This window comes from Muscardinus avellanarius (assembly GCF_963383645.1).
Source record: "Muscardinus avellanarius genome assembly, chromosome: 10".
Classification (NCBI taxonomy): Eukaryota; Metazoa; Chordata; class Mammalia; order Rodentia; family Gliridae; genus Muscardinus; species Muscardinus avellanarius.
Genome location: NC_137796.1, coordinates 35,576,068 through 35,591,133, shown reverse-complemented (window position 1 = coordinate 35,591,133; position 15,066 = coordinate 35,576,068). Strand labels below are relative to the sequence as shown.

Sequence of the window (15,066 nt, the reverse complement as noted above, 5' to 3'; positions counted from 1 at the left end):
TCTCATTAAGTTCCTGAGAACCTCCTAAGTAGCTGAGGCTGACTTCGAACCTGAGCGATCCTCCTGTCTCAGCCTCCCAAGTGCTGGGATTACAAGTGTGTGCCACCACGCCCAGCTCTATGCCCTATTTTTTTTATTTTGAAACAGGGTCTCCTTAACTTGCTGCGGTTGGCTGTGAACCTGCTATCCTCCAGTCTCATTGACCTAGTACTTGGATTACAGTAATGCACCAGCACACCCGGCTTAAAATTTACTAATTTATTTTTTGTGATACTGGGGATTGAACTCAGGTGTTCTACCTCCAAGCTATAATCCCAGACTGATTTTATTTTTTTAATTTGGAAACAGGGTCTTGCTAATGTTGCTGAGGCTTGGCCTCAACATGTTGTCTTCCTTTCTCAGCCTCCCAAGTACTGGGGTTATAAGCGTGTGCCACCATGCCTGGCTTCTTCAAAAGTAAAAAAATAATAATAAATAGGACTGCAGGTATTAGTTCAGAGGTAGAATGTGCTTGGCTTCAATCCCCAGTACCAAACACCAACAATTATAAAAATAACCATGTGAAACAGATTGTGTTTTTTTTTTTTTTTCTTTTCATTTTGCGGATCTGGGGATGGAATCCCAGGGGCATTCTACCTCTGAACCACACCCCTTGCCCTATTCTTTATTCTTTATTTTGAAACAGGGTCTCACTAAGTTGCAGAGGGCCTCACTAATTAGCTGAGGCTGTCCACGAAGACTGTCCATGAACTGCGATCCTCGATCCTCCAGTCTCAGCCTCCCAAATGCTGGGATTACAAGCGCGTGCCACCACGCCCAGCTGAAACAGGTTGTGAACTGCTTCTCAGAGGATGTATTTAAGTTTGTGTGTCTAAGCTTGACTCATATCAGGAACCCATGGGAGCTCCCGTAGCTCAGACCCCATTTACAGAGGGGAATCTTTTGGGGGAGAGGGGAGATGAGATGCTGGAGTCCTTTATGATGATGCTTGAGATGAAGTAGTTTTGTTTCCCCAGTTACTTTTCTGTTTTGATTAAAACCAAACCAAGTGGGAAAAAATACCTTTAGAATAGTTACGTGGGCAGCAGATCTTATTTTAATGAAGTGAAGTTTGGCACAGGACTTATAACACTATTGTTTTCTGGATTAAGAGTAAGAATGTTTGCCGGGAGTGGTGGCGCATGCTTGTAATCCCCGTGCTTGGGAGGCAGAGACAGGAGGATCGCGCAGGTTCGAAGCCAGCCGTGCGCGCTGGCTTAGGAGACCCTGTTTCCAAATAAAAATATAAAATAGGTCTGGGAGTGTAGCCCAGAGGTTGAAGGGCTTCCAGGAACCCCAGTACCACCAAAAAAAAAAAAAAAAAAAAGAGTAAGAATGTTTATTAAGAGCCAAGCATGGTGGTATATGCTTGTAATCCTGGTACTTGGGAGGCCGAGACAGGAGAATCCGGTGTCATGACCAGCCTCAGTTACTATGTGAGGCCCTCCGCAACTTAGTGAGATCCAATTTCAAAATAAAGAATAAGAAATAGGGGCCGGGTGTGGTGGCACATGCCTGTAATCCCCACACTTGAGAAGCTGAGACAGGAGGATTGCACAGGTTCAAAGCTAGCCTCAGCTACTTAGTGAGGCTCTCAGCAACTTAGAGAGAGAGAGTGAGAGAGGGCTGGTGTGTAGCTTGGAGGTAGAAGGCCCCTGAGAGTATATATAATTTTTTTTTTTAAATAGAAATGCTGGGTTTTGGGGGCTGGTTTTTTTTTTTTTTTCCTTTCTTTTTTCTTTTTGCGGTACTAGGGATGGAACCCAGGGGCATTCTACCTCTGAGCTACACCCCTAGCCCTATTTTTTATTCTTTATTTTAAAACAGTCTCACTGGGTTGCAGAGGTCCTTACTAAGTAGCCGAGGCTGGCCTTGAACCGTGATCCTCTTGTCTCAGCCTCTTGATGCTGGGATTACATGCATGGACCACCATGCCCAGCTGGGTTTGTTTTTAAGCAAGACAGTATTTATTATTGGTGGAGAGGTACAGAGGAGATGTTTTTTGTGTATTTTATTTTATTTATTTTTTGGTGGTACTGGGGTCCTGGGAAACCCTTCTACCTCCGGGCTACACTCTCAGACCTATTATATATATATATTTTTAGAAACAGGGTCTCTTAAACCAGTGAGGCTGGCTTTGAACCAGCGTGATCCTCCTGTCTCTGCCTCCCAAGCGCAGGGATTACAAGTGTGTGCCACCACGCCCAGCTTGTTTTTTGTGTATTTAAATGTGAAGATAGTGTGCCTTGAATTCCCTTTATCGGTAATGACTCATACTACTCACATTCATGGATTTGAATTCCCTTAGTGGAATTTTAGATAAATTACTTGCAATTTATGGTCTGGAGATTTTTCTTAAAGTTTATGAAAGTAAGCATTCTCTGAGTCTCAGATCAGAGCCTGCCAAGGGGTGAGGCCGGTGCCGGGGCCTACTGTGAGGCTGGGATCGGGGCCTACTGTGAGGCAAGGCTGGTACTAGGGCCTCCGAGGCCGGAATCGGAGCCTGCTGTGAGGCAAGGCCGGAGCTGGGACCTCTGAGCCCGGGATCGGAGCCTCTTGACGGGTGAGGCCGGTGCCAGGGCCAGTGAGACCAGAGTCGGGGTGTACCGTGAGGCAAAGCTGGTGCTGGTGCCTCCGAGGCTGGGATTGGAGCCTGCCGAGGGGTGAGGCCGGAGCCAGGCCTGGCCTTGCCTGGACTGGAGCCTGCCGTGAGGCAAGGCCGGGGCTGGGGCCTCCGAGGCCGGGATTGGAGCCTGCTAATGGGTAAGGCTGGTACCGGGGCCAGCAAGGCCGGGATCAGAGCCTGCTGAGGGGTGAGTTCGGAGCCAGGGCTAGCGTGGCTGGGATTGGAGCCTGCCATGAGGCAAGGCCGGTGCTAGGGCCTCCGAGGCCAGGATTGGAGCTTGCCGAGTGGTGAGGCTGGTGCCAGGGCCAGCAAGGCCGGGATTGGAACCTGCCGTGAGGCAAAGCCGGTGCTGGGGCCTCTGAGGCCAGAATCGGAGCCTGCTGAGGGGTTAGGCTGTTACTGGAGCCAGCGAGACCTGGACTGGAGCCTGCCATGAGGCAAGGCCAGTCCTGGGGTCTCTGAGGCTGGGATCAGAGCCTGCCGAGGGGTGAGGCTGGTGTCGGGGTCAGCAAGGCCGGAATCGGAGCCTGCTGTGAGGTAAGGGCAGTGCTGGGGCCTCCGAGTCCAGGATCGGAGCCTTCCGAGGGGTTAGGCTGGTGCTGGGGCTAGTGAGACCAGGACTGGAGCCTGCTGTGAGGCAAGGCCAGTTCTAGGGCCTCTGTGGCTGTGATTGGAACTTGCCGAGGGGTGAGGCCAGGGCCAGCAAGGCTGGAATTGGAACCTGCCATGAGGCAAAGCCGGTGCTGAGGCCTCCGAGGCCGGGATCGGAGCCTGCTGAGGGGTTAGGCTGTTACCGGAGCCAGCGAGGCCGGGATCAGAGCCTGCCGAGGGGTGAGGCCGGTGTCAGGGCCAGCAAGGCGGGGATCGGAGCCTGCCGTGAGGCAAGGCCAGTGCTGGGGCCTCCAAGGCAAGGATCGGAGCCTGCCGAGGGGTGAGGCCAGTGCCGGGGCCAGTGAGACCGGGATCAGAGCCTGCCATGAGGCAAGGCCAGTGTGGGGGCCTCCGAGACTGGAATCGGAGTCTGCCGAGGAGTTAGGCCGGTGCTGGGGCCATTGAGGTTGGGTTCAAAGCCTGCCGTGAGGCAAGGCCAGTGCTGGGACCTCCAAGGGCGGGACTGGAGCCTGGTGAGGGGTTAGGATGGTAACTGGACCAGCAAGGCCAGGATTGGAGCCTGTTGTGAGGCAAGGCCGGTGCTGGAGCCTCTGAGGCCGGGATTAGAGCCTGCTGAGGGGTGAGGCTGGAGCCAGGGTCAGCGAGGCCGGGATCAGAGTCTGCCGGGGCGCCAGGCATGCGTCAGGGCCTTCAGGAGCGGGATCGAAACTTGTAATGTGGCATACATAGAGAAACATACAGAAAATAGAAATTCAGGTGCTTTCCCTAATATGCAAAAACTAGGAAGAAATGGGTAATAGGAGGAGATCTAGTTGAAGAAAGGGCCCCATGGAAGAGCAATTAAGGTGACCAGTCAGAGGGAATAGGATGGGGGAAGATGGAATCTCTTTAAAACGCAGGATATACGTAAACAAATCAATCAATTTTAAGCACCAAATCAAACATGGGATCGAGGGAAGGGGAGGGAATGACGCAGGGAGGGGATAGGGGCTAATTGGATGATGTGTGCTTGTATACCCTCACAAGTCATGTATTCTATTGTGATGTTTGACTACAATGCACTAATAAAAATATATTAAAAATAAATAAAAGCAAGGCATTAATGTTGTAAAAATGTAATACATAAGAAGGGTAGAAATCTCATGCAACCACCAGTTTTAGTCCTAACCTTTTCCTGGCAGGTAGTAATTGTTTCTAGGTTTCAGGGCTGTTTTTGTATCAGGTAGATGTTAGGTTTTGTGTGGAGAGGTGGCGTAAAGACACCAGAGGAGATCAGAATGTGTGGTACCAGCTTTTAATGGGATACTCCTCCAGGGTGTGGTTAGCAAAGGGGTTGTTCCCAGTTGACCAGCGGGACCATCCGAGGCCAGAGTGGAAAAACCCTTTCCTTTAAGGAAGAGGTCTCGGGGGTGGGTGGGACTAAGCATGGGAACGACGCTCTCGTGATGCTGCCTGCAAAACCGACTCTTCTCCTCCAGGGTCCACCTCCCGTGGGGATGTGGGGAGGGACCCGACTTGTCAGTAGATTGACCAAAGATGTGTATTATAAGTCTTTCATATGATGTTTGGGTTTTCATTTGCTTTTCCCACATAATATATTTTGGAAACTTTTTTTTATGCAGAAGTAATATAAATACTGTGTAGATATCTGGGGTTTTTTGTTTGTTTTTGTTTTTGGTACTGGGGATTGAACCCAAGGGTATTCTATCTCTGAGCTACACCCCCAGGCCTTTTTAATTTTTATTTTGAAACAGGGTCTTGCTAAGTTGCTGAGGCTGTAATTGGGAGACTGAAATGGGGAGATTGCATGTAAGACGACAGCTTTAGCAGTGAGACTCTCATCAACCTAGGGAGATCCTGTTTTAAAATAAAAGTAAAAATAAAAAGATGGGCCTGGGAGTGTGGCTTGGAGGTAGAATGCCCCTGGGTTCAATTCCCAGTATCAAAAAACAAAACAAAACAGAAAACCAGAAGTGGTGGCACATGCTTGTAATCCTAGTACTTGAGAAGATGAGACTGGAGGATAATAGGTTCGAGGACAGCCTTAGCAAGTAGTGAGATTCTTAATCAGCCTAGCAAGACCCTGTTTCAAAATAAAAATAAAATAGAGCTGGGGATGTATCTCAAAGGTAGAATGCCCTGGGGCCTCAATCTCCAGTATCACACCCTCCAAAAATTTCCAAAAAAAAAAAAAAACCCCAAAAAAACAAAAAAACCCCCACAAAGTAGCAGAACTAACACTCACACACACACACTCTCTCTCTCTCTCTCTCTCTCTCTCTCTCTCTCTCTCTCTCTCACACACACACACACACACACACACACACACTATTTTTTTCTCTCTTTTCTTTTGTGGAACTGGGGATTGAACCCAGAGACATTCTTCTCTGAGCTACATACCCAGCCCCCCTCTTTTTTTTTTTTTTTGGTGGTATTGGGGTTCCTGGAAGCCCTTCTACCTCCCACTCCCAGACCTATTTTTTTATTTTTGGAAACAGGGTTTCTTAAGCCAGTGCGGCTGGCTTCGAACCTGCAGAGATCCTCCTGTCTCCGCCTTGCAAGTGCGGAGATTACAAGCTTGCGCCACCATGCCCGGCCTTTTTTTTTTTTTTTTTTTTTTTTATTCTTTATTTTAAAACATGGTCTTACTAAGTTGTGGAGGGCTTAAGTAGCTGAGGCTGGCCATGAACCTCTGATCCTCTTGACTCAGCCTTCCAAGTACTTGGATATGTTTTTTAAAAATTCTTTTGGGCCAGGCGAGGTGGCACGTGTTTGTAATCCCAGCATTCAGGAGGCTGAGACCGGAGGATTGCAGTTCGTGGACAGCCTCAGCTACTTAGGCCCTCTGCAACTCAGTGAGACCCGGTTTCAAAATAAAGAATTAAAAAATAGGCCAGGGAGTGTAGCTCAGAGGTCAAATGCCCATGGGTCCATCCCCAGACCCCCACAAAAAAATTCTTTTGGGATTGAACCCAGAGTTACTTTTACACTGAACCTCATTTCTAATCCTTTAATTTTGAAACAGTCTCAATAAATTGCTGAGCCTGGCCTTGAACCTGGAGCCTCTTCCCAGCCTCTCAAGTACTGGGATTACAGGCATGCACCACCATACCTGGCTTAATTTTTCTCTTAATTGTCCTCAATATGAGGATTTGGGAGTAGGCCGTATAGACCGTAATGTCTGTAGGCCAAATGTTATTGTACTGGGTGCTTACTTGGAAATATTTATAAAAAATGCTGAATTAGCAATGTGACGATGACTGATAGATTATAGTAATTAGAATAATTGGGTCAAAATATCTACAAACCTTAAGAGACAAACTTAATCTGATGTGTTTTGCATTTTTTTGGTGATAGCCTTTCATTTGTGTTAGAAATTTTAGATTGTAGGTATCAATTTTTTCTTGTATATTTGCTCAAGTCGACTGTAAATAACATAAAAAGTTATTCGACTTGACTATAAAATGACACCAAAAATGCTATTTCAAAGAAACCTCTTCACTATAAAGCATTAAGTACTTAGCTCTTAGCATTTATAAAAGATTCATTTAAAAAGTAATTTAAAAGATGTTAGGTGGGCTGGCCGGAGTGTTACTCACCTGTAATTGGAGTATTTAGAAGGCTGAGACAAGAGGATTGCAGGTTTGAGGCCAGCCTCAGCAACTTAGACCCTGTTTCAAAACAAAAAATAAAAAGGGCTGGGAGATGTAGCTTAGAGGTTGAATGCCCATGGATTCAATCCTCAGTAACTAACACACATGTTAGGAGAAATACTACTTTATTTTATTTTATTTATTAATTTTTTGGGGGGCTTGGGGATGGAACCCAGAGGCATTCGACCTCCAAACTCCACCACCAGCCCTATTTTTTATTCTTTACTTTGAAACGGGGTCTCACTGAGTTGCAGAGGGCCTCACTGAGCAGCTGAGGCTGTCCGCGAACCGTGATTCTGGGATGACAGGCGTGCGCCACCGCGCCTGGCTCGAGGAATACTCTAATATCTTGTACCGTAAACCTATTGATGGGAGGGGAGGAAAGGAGAGAGAATTTTCACCAGGATACGAAAGTCATTAGCGTTTCCCTTATTTTATACTTTGTGTGATATTTCCTGTGTATTTCTATAGTTACACATCCATCTCTGTTTGTGTGTGCATGAATGTACTTTCCTCTCTGGAATATGCCATGCTTTTCTTTCTTTTTTCTTTTCTTTTTTTTTTTTTTTTTTTTTTTTTTGCGGGTCTGGGGATGGAACCCAGAGGCTTTGACCTCCGAGCCACACCCCCTGCCCTATTTTTTATTCTTTATTTTGAAACCGGGTCTCACTGAGTTGCAGAGGGCCTCACTAAGTTTAGCTGAGGCTGTACGTGAAACGTGATCCTCCAGTCTCAGCCTCCCGAATGCTGGGATTACAAGCGTGCGCCACCACGCCCGGCACCATGCTTTTCTTAAGCATTTACCTGCTATTGGACATTTAAATTTCTTTTTTGTTGTTGTTTATTGTAAATAAAGTTAGTATCTTCATCTGTCTTGCTCAATATGATTGCTAAGTTTCTTATGTTTCCAGAAAGACTGAGGGTCAACACTGAATGAGGGCAATATAACACTGAAGTTTTTTGGGGGTCCTACTTCCATATAGATCACTTACTTGTGTTTTGCTCTAGTGGTTGATTTTTGCATTGTGAGTTTGTTGGTGTATGTGCAGTGTGTTGAGATATGTATGAATGAGTTAGTTGTACTGTTAATTTCCCTTTTTTGTGGTACTAGGGATTGAATCCAGGGGCATTCTACCTCCGAGCTATACCCCGAGCCCTATGCTTTATCCTCTATTTTGAAATGGCCTCACTGAGATGCGGAGGGCCTCGGTACGTAGCTGAGGCTGGCCATGAGCCTCGGCCCTCCTGTCTCCGCCTCCCAGTACTGGGCCGGCTGCCGAGAGTCTTGCTAGTTGCTGAGGCCGTCCTTGAACCCACAGTCCTCTAGTCTTAGCCTCCCAAGTAGTGGGGACTAAAGGCTTGTTCCCTCATACCCAGCTTTATGCATTACTTCTAAAGGGAAATAATGATTATTTTAGTTGAAAATTTAAAAGCAAGCAAAATTACAGTACCAGTTGTGGTCTTAGAATGAGAGAGAAATCGGCTAGTGAGTCGTGATGGCATCTTGACTCAAGATCCTCATGCTTCAGACTTCCGAGTAGCTAGGAGTGACAGGCGTTCATTGCTTTGCCCAGCTATAAGTGTTTTAATTTTTTTTTTGTTTGTTTTTTGTTTTTTGTTTTTGGTACTGGGGTTCCTGGAAGCCCTTCTACCTCCGGGCTACACTCCCAGACCTCTTTTTACATTTTATATTTGGAAACAGGGTCTCCTAAGCCAGCGCGCGCGGCTGGCTTCGAACCTGCGCGATCCTCCTGTCTCAGCCTCCCAGGCGCGGGGATTACAAGCGTGCGCCACCACGCCCGGCCTAAGTGTTTTAATTTTTAATTCCAACTCTGTGGAACTCTCTAAAATCGAGAGATAAAATAGTTTGGAATTGCCAAACTATTTTCTATCATGGCTGAATTATCTTACATTCCCATTAGCAAAATTTGAGAATTCCAATTTCTCCCCATTTTCACCAACACTTGACACTTTTGATACAAGATCTCTCAAGTTTCTGAGGCTGGCCTCAAACCTGCAATCCTCCTGTTTCAGCCTCCCTAGTACTGGATTAACAGGCATTTGCCACTGCACCCAGCTCAGACTGTGGTTTTGATTTTTATTTCTCTAATGACTATATGTTGTTGAGGATCTTTTTTCTTTTGGGAGAGCGTGCTGTGAATGACCTAGGGGCATTCTACCTCTGAGCCACACTCCCAGTTTTATTTTAGTTTTTATTTGGAAATACAGTCCTGCTTAGATTTTGAGAACCTCTCTAAATTGCTGAGACTGGTCTGGAACTTGTGATCCTTCTGCCTTAGCCTTCTGGTACTGGGATTACATGGCTGGCTTCGTTGTTGAGAATCTTCTCAGGTGCTTAGTGGCTACCCACATCTCTTCTTTGGATAAATGACTATTCAAGTCCTTTGCCCGTTATTGAATTGAAGGTTATTTTTTTGGGGGGGGGTCATTGTTCTGGATTTATTTATTTATTTATTTATGTGGTACCCTCTGGTACCTAGGGTCTTTCTACCTCCGGGCTACACTCCCAGGCCTATTTTATATTTTATTTGGAAATAGGGTCTCACTGAATTGCTGAGAGCCTCACTAAATAAATAGATGAGGCTGGCTTTGAACCTGCGCGATCCTCCTGTTTCAGCCTCCCAAGTACTGGGATTACAAGTGTGCGCTATCATGCTGGCTCATTGCTCTGGATTCAATTTTCTTATCAAATAGACGATTCACAAATACTTTCTCCCATTTTGTGTGTTATATGTTCTTGGTAGTGTCCTTTGATATAAAAATTAAAAAAAATATTTTTTGGTGTTATATTAGGGATTGAACCCAAGGGCATATTGACCACTGAACTACATTCCTTGCCCTTTTTACTTACTATTTTGAGACAAGGTCTCACTAAGCTGCCCAGGCTGATTTGTGTCTCCAGAGCAGTTGCGAGTTCAGTTATGTACTACCACCACGTCTGGCTAAAAATTTCCCATTTTATGTTCAAATTTTTTTCTTTTTTCTCTTTTTTTTTGTTACTGGAGATTGAACTCCAGGGCACTCTACCTCCAAGTTATACCATCTATCTTTTTTTTTTTTTTTTTTTTTTTTTTGGTGGTACTGGGGTTCCAGGAAGCCCTTCTACCTCTGGGCTACACTCCCAGACCTATTTTATATTTTTATTTAGAAACAGGGTCTCCTAAGCCAGCGTGCGCGGCTGGCTTCGAACCTGCGTGATCCTCCTGTCTCCGCCTCCCAAGCGCAGGGATTACAGGCGTGTGCCACCACGCCTGGCCCATCTATCCCTTTTAATTTTTTTTTTTTTTTTCAGTACTGGGGATGGAACCCAGGGGCATTCTACCTCCGAGTTATATCCCCAGCCCTAGTTTTTATTCTTTATTTTGAAACAGGGTCTCACAGAGTTGCAAAGGGCCTAAGTAGTAGCCGACGCTGTCTTCGAACCACGATTCTCTCGTCTCTTGCCTCCCAAATGCTGGGATTACAAGTGTGCGCCACCATGACCAGCTTAATTTTTTTTTTTTTAAACAGAGTCTTGCTAAGTTGCTGAGGCTGGCATCCAACTTGCAATCTTTCTGTCTTAGCCTCTCAAGTACTGGGATCACAGGCGTGCATCATTATGCCCACTTGGTTTTTTCCTTCCCAGTGCATTTGATATCATCTAAGAAATTATTTCTAAATACAATTTTATGTAAGTTTTTTTCTTTTTTTTTTTGTGATACTGAGGATGGAACCCAGGGTCATTCTACCTACACCCCCAGCCCTATTTTGTATTTTTTATTTTGAAGTAGGTTCTCACTGAGTTGCAAAGGGCCTCACTATGTAGTTGATGCTGTCTGTGAACGGTGATCCTCCTGTCGCAGCCTCCCAAATGCTGGGATTATAAGCATGTGCCACCATGCCTAGCTTAAAATTTTTTCAATTTTTTCCCCCAGAGTTTTATAGTTCTAGCTCTTAGGTTTAGGTCTTTGGTTCATTTTCAGTTAATTATTATCTATTATTTATTGTAGAAGGCAGAGGTCCAACTTTTTTTTTTTTTGCAATAGTGAGAATGGAACCCCAGGGGCATTTTACCTCTGAGCTACACCCCCAGCCTTATTTTGTATTCTTTGTTTTGAATCAGGGTCTCACTGAGTTGCAGAGGGCCTCACTAAGTAGCTGAGGCTGTCCACGAGCCATGATTCTCTTGTCTTAGCCTCCTGAATGCTGGAATTATAAGCGAATGCTGGAATTACAAGTGTGCACCACCACGCCCGGCTTCAACTTCATTCTTTTGTATGAATTTTATATTCTTTTCACAGCACTTCTGTTGAAAAGACTGTCCTTTTCCTACTGAGTGGTCTTGGCACTTTCATGATAATGTTACTTAAGAATGCATACAAGAGCCAGGTGTGGTGGCGCACGCTTGTAATCCCAGAGTTTGGGAGGCTGAGACAGGAGGATCACACAGGTTCAAAGCCAGCCTAAACTACTTAGTGAGGCTCTCAGCAACTTACTGAGACCCTGTTTCCAAATAAAAAAGTAAGTCTGGGCCAGGCCTTGTGGCGCACGTTTGTAATCCCCGCACTTGGGAGGCTGAGACAGGAGGATTGCGCAGTTTCGAAGTCAGCCTCAGCTACTTAGTGAGGCTCTTAACAACTTAGTGAGACCCTGTTTTCAAATAAAATATAAAATAGGTCTGGGAGTATAACCTGGAGGTAGAAAAGCCCCTGAGTTAAACCCTTAGTATTACACATACATTAAAAAAAAAGAATACACACAAGTATAAACTTTTGTTTTTAAAGATTGTAAAGAAGCGTGGTGATGCACTCTTTTAATTACAGTACTTGTGATGCTGAAACAGGAGGATTGCAAGTTTATGGTCAGCCTCAGCTACTTAGTGAGTTGTTTAGCTCTTAACTGGCTGTTTCAAAATAAAGAATAAAAAAAATAGGGCTGAGGGTGTAGTTCGGAGGTAGAATGTCCCTGGATTCAATCCCCAGTTCTACAAAAAAATTTAAAAAATAAAAATAAAAGTAAAGATTGTAAATTAATAACTATATAAATTAAAATAGATAAAACAACAATAAAATTAAAATGATGTAGCTTTATGAAATAGGTGATATTTCAGTCAAATTGTCACTTTTTTTTGTGTGTGTGGTACTAAGAATGAAACTCAGGGGCTTTCTACCTCCAGGCTACACTTCCAGACCTATTTTAGATGTGTTTTTTTTATTTGGAAACAGTATCACTAAGTTGCTGAGAGCCTCACTAAGTAGCTGAGGCTGGTTTTGAACTTGTGTGATCCTCCTGTCTCAGCCTCCCAAGTACTAGGATTACAGGTGTGCAGAACCACGCCCTGCTAAATTGTCACTTTCGATGAGAGTGTGGTATTGCCTGCTCTGGCCCACTGCAGGCTTTGGAAATGCCTTTATTATCTTACCAGGTTGTGACTCAATTTCCTCATATTTCTTTTTTAAAAACTAAAAATGTAGATATGTCCTTTGCCCTTCACCTGATAAAGATAATCAGGTCTTGCTCTGTTCTCAGCTTGTTGATATAGACCAATTAAATTCCTGTTGTTTAGCTCTTAACTGTCTGGTAAACACAACAGCACATGTGAGCTGGGAATCCCTGGCAGCCCTGTGCTTCCCAGGAAACATTTGGATGATCCATAGCAGGCTTATGCTAATGTTTTTAATGTAATTTTGAAAGCACAATTTAAAATTTTTTGTAATGAATGTATGGACTTAAAGTGTCTACAGAGCAGTTTGATACTCTTGCTCGCGTTGAGAAATGCTGCCTTATTTCCTGTGCTACTTATACATTTAATTTCTCCCCAAGATGTAAGCAGTTACGTTAGAGATGCCAGCATTTTGGCTTGGCAGGAGTTGGTTTTGTCTTTTCCATTTACAGGCCACTTTGCTCTTGCCTGCCTCAGTGCCTGTGCTCCCTTAGGTGGTGCTGTTTAGGATTCCTTGGTTGTAGCTGGCGACTCATCTTTACTTTTCCCTCTCTCTCTTTTCTTTTCTTTCTGTGGTACTGGGGATTGAACCCAGAGGCATTCTTTATTTTGAAACAGGTCTCACTAAGTAGCTGAGGCTGGCCACAGACCTGTGATCCTCCTGTCTCAGCCTGGGATTACAAGCGTGCACCACCATGCCTGGCATCTTTTCTTTAATTTCATTGTAACTTAAACTTTGTTTCCATTGTTTATTGTATGGCTTGTATTATACTGCTTTTCCCATTGAATTAAACCAAACCAAAACATGTATTCTCAATTTTATCTTTGATGTTTGTATTTAAAAATAACTTTACTGCCCAAATCCTGTCAAGTTGGCTTTTACTACATTAGTTTTATTTTATGTAGTTTACATGACCCTGGAGTATCTTGTCTTCTCACAGTTAAATGAGTTGTCCTATTTAAAGTGTGAGACTGTGCCAGTTTGATTTTAAAATATTGGAAGTGAGTTATGCCAAGATAAAACTGTACAGAAAGAACCTCCATGTTCCTTTGGTTATAAGTGCTGTGGGCACTTTTTCTGTTTGTAGATAGTTTCTTTCTAATGCTTTTTTTTGGGGGGGGGTACTGGGGATTGAACCCAGGGGCATTCTACCTCTTTACCACATCTCTAGCCCTATTTTATTTTCAAACAGGGCATCACGAAGTTGCTGAGGCTGTCCATGAACCTGCAGTCCTCTGGCCTTCTAAGTACTAGGATCACAAGTGGACCTTAATGCTTTTTTGAGAAAAGAACCTCTCAACTCTTCATAGATTTGGGCAAATGGCTAAAACAGGAACTCTGCCTGCCTGTGTATTTTTCTTTTCTCCTTCCCTTTCTCCCTCCTTCTTTCTTCCTTCCTTTATTTCTCTCTCTCTCGATACTGGGGATGAAACCCCATTGGTGTTCTGCCTTTGAGTAACACCCCAGGCTTATTTTGTTTTTTATTTTGAAACAGGGTCTTAGTTGTGGAGGCTTACCACGAACCTGCATTCTTCCTGTCTCAGCCTCCCCAAGTACTGGGACACATGCATGTGTCATCAAGCCCAGTAGTGTATTTCTTAATTGGTGTGACGTTCTTATATAATGCCTCAAATCAAACCATTATCTTCTATGGATGACATAAAGTTGTGCTCTCATTTAATTCCAGGATGTGATTCAGTATTTCTATGAAAAATTACAATGTGAAGCCAGGCATGGTAGCATAGGCTCGTAATCCCAGTACTTGGGAGGCTGAGACAGGAGGATTGCAGGTTTGAGGCCACCTCAGCAATTTAGCAAGACTTTGCTTCAAAATAAACTGATTCTTTGAGCAAATGGTATGTTTGGTATTTCTTATCAAACTAAGATATTTATGTGAAGTATATATATTGCCATGATCAATAGTAGGACTTACTCTATTTTTTTCTAAAACAATCTATTCTGTATGTTTCTTTACCCCCAAATAATGTACACAGCACTGCAGAGAAATACATGTTGTTACTTGGTAGACTTGATCTTTCAGATTGCTGTGGGTGTGTGCGTGTGCTTGTGTGTATGTACACCCCTGGGATTGATCCCAGGGGTGCTCTACTACTGAGCACTGAGTTGCACTCCTCAGCCCTTCTTATTTTTATTTTGAGACAGGGTCTTACTAAGTTGCCCAGGCTGGCCTTGAACTTGTTATTATTCTGTTTTAGCCTGCCAAGTACTGGGATTACAGGCCTGCAAGTTACTCTTGAATACATTATAGAACTTATATATAATTTGGGGTTGGCACATTTTCCTATAAGGATGATAGTATTTTAAGTTTTGTTGGTCCTGTGGTCTATTTCTCAATTACTCAGTTCTGTTGTAATATGAAAAAGCAGCCACTGACTATGTAAATGGATGAGGGAAGGTCTAGTCAAATAAAATTATTTAGGCATGCTGTAATTTGAATTGTATATAACTTTCATGTGTTCCTAGTACAGTTTTTCTTTTCACTTCTTTTCAACCATTTAAAAATGTACAAACAGTCTTAGCTTGTGGGCTGTGTGAAAATCAGCTGGGTTTGGCCTTTTGGGTGTGGTTTGCTGACCTCTGGTATAGAGGAATTAGTGGGTGTTAGTTGGTGGTATGGAACCATGTGGTACTCAAGTTATTTGTTGAAACACTTTTGTGTTAACTTGTGGTT

At 44.1% G+C, this 15,066-nt stretch overlaps 1 protein-coding gene across 3 annotated transcripts in view; it reads left to right on the top strand.

Annotated features, from left to right (window-relative positions):
- TENT4B (terminal nucleotidyltransferase 4B) overlaps positions 1-15,066 on the top strand; it is a gene marked incomplete at both ends in the record, with an annotated part of 87,995 nt that overhangs the window by 35,886 nt on the left and 37,043 nt on the right. The window lies entirely within an intron of this gene.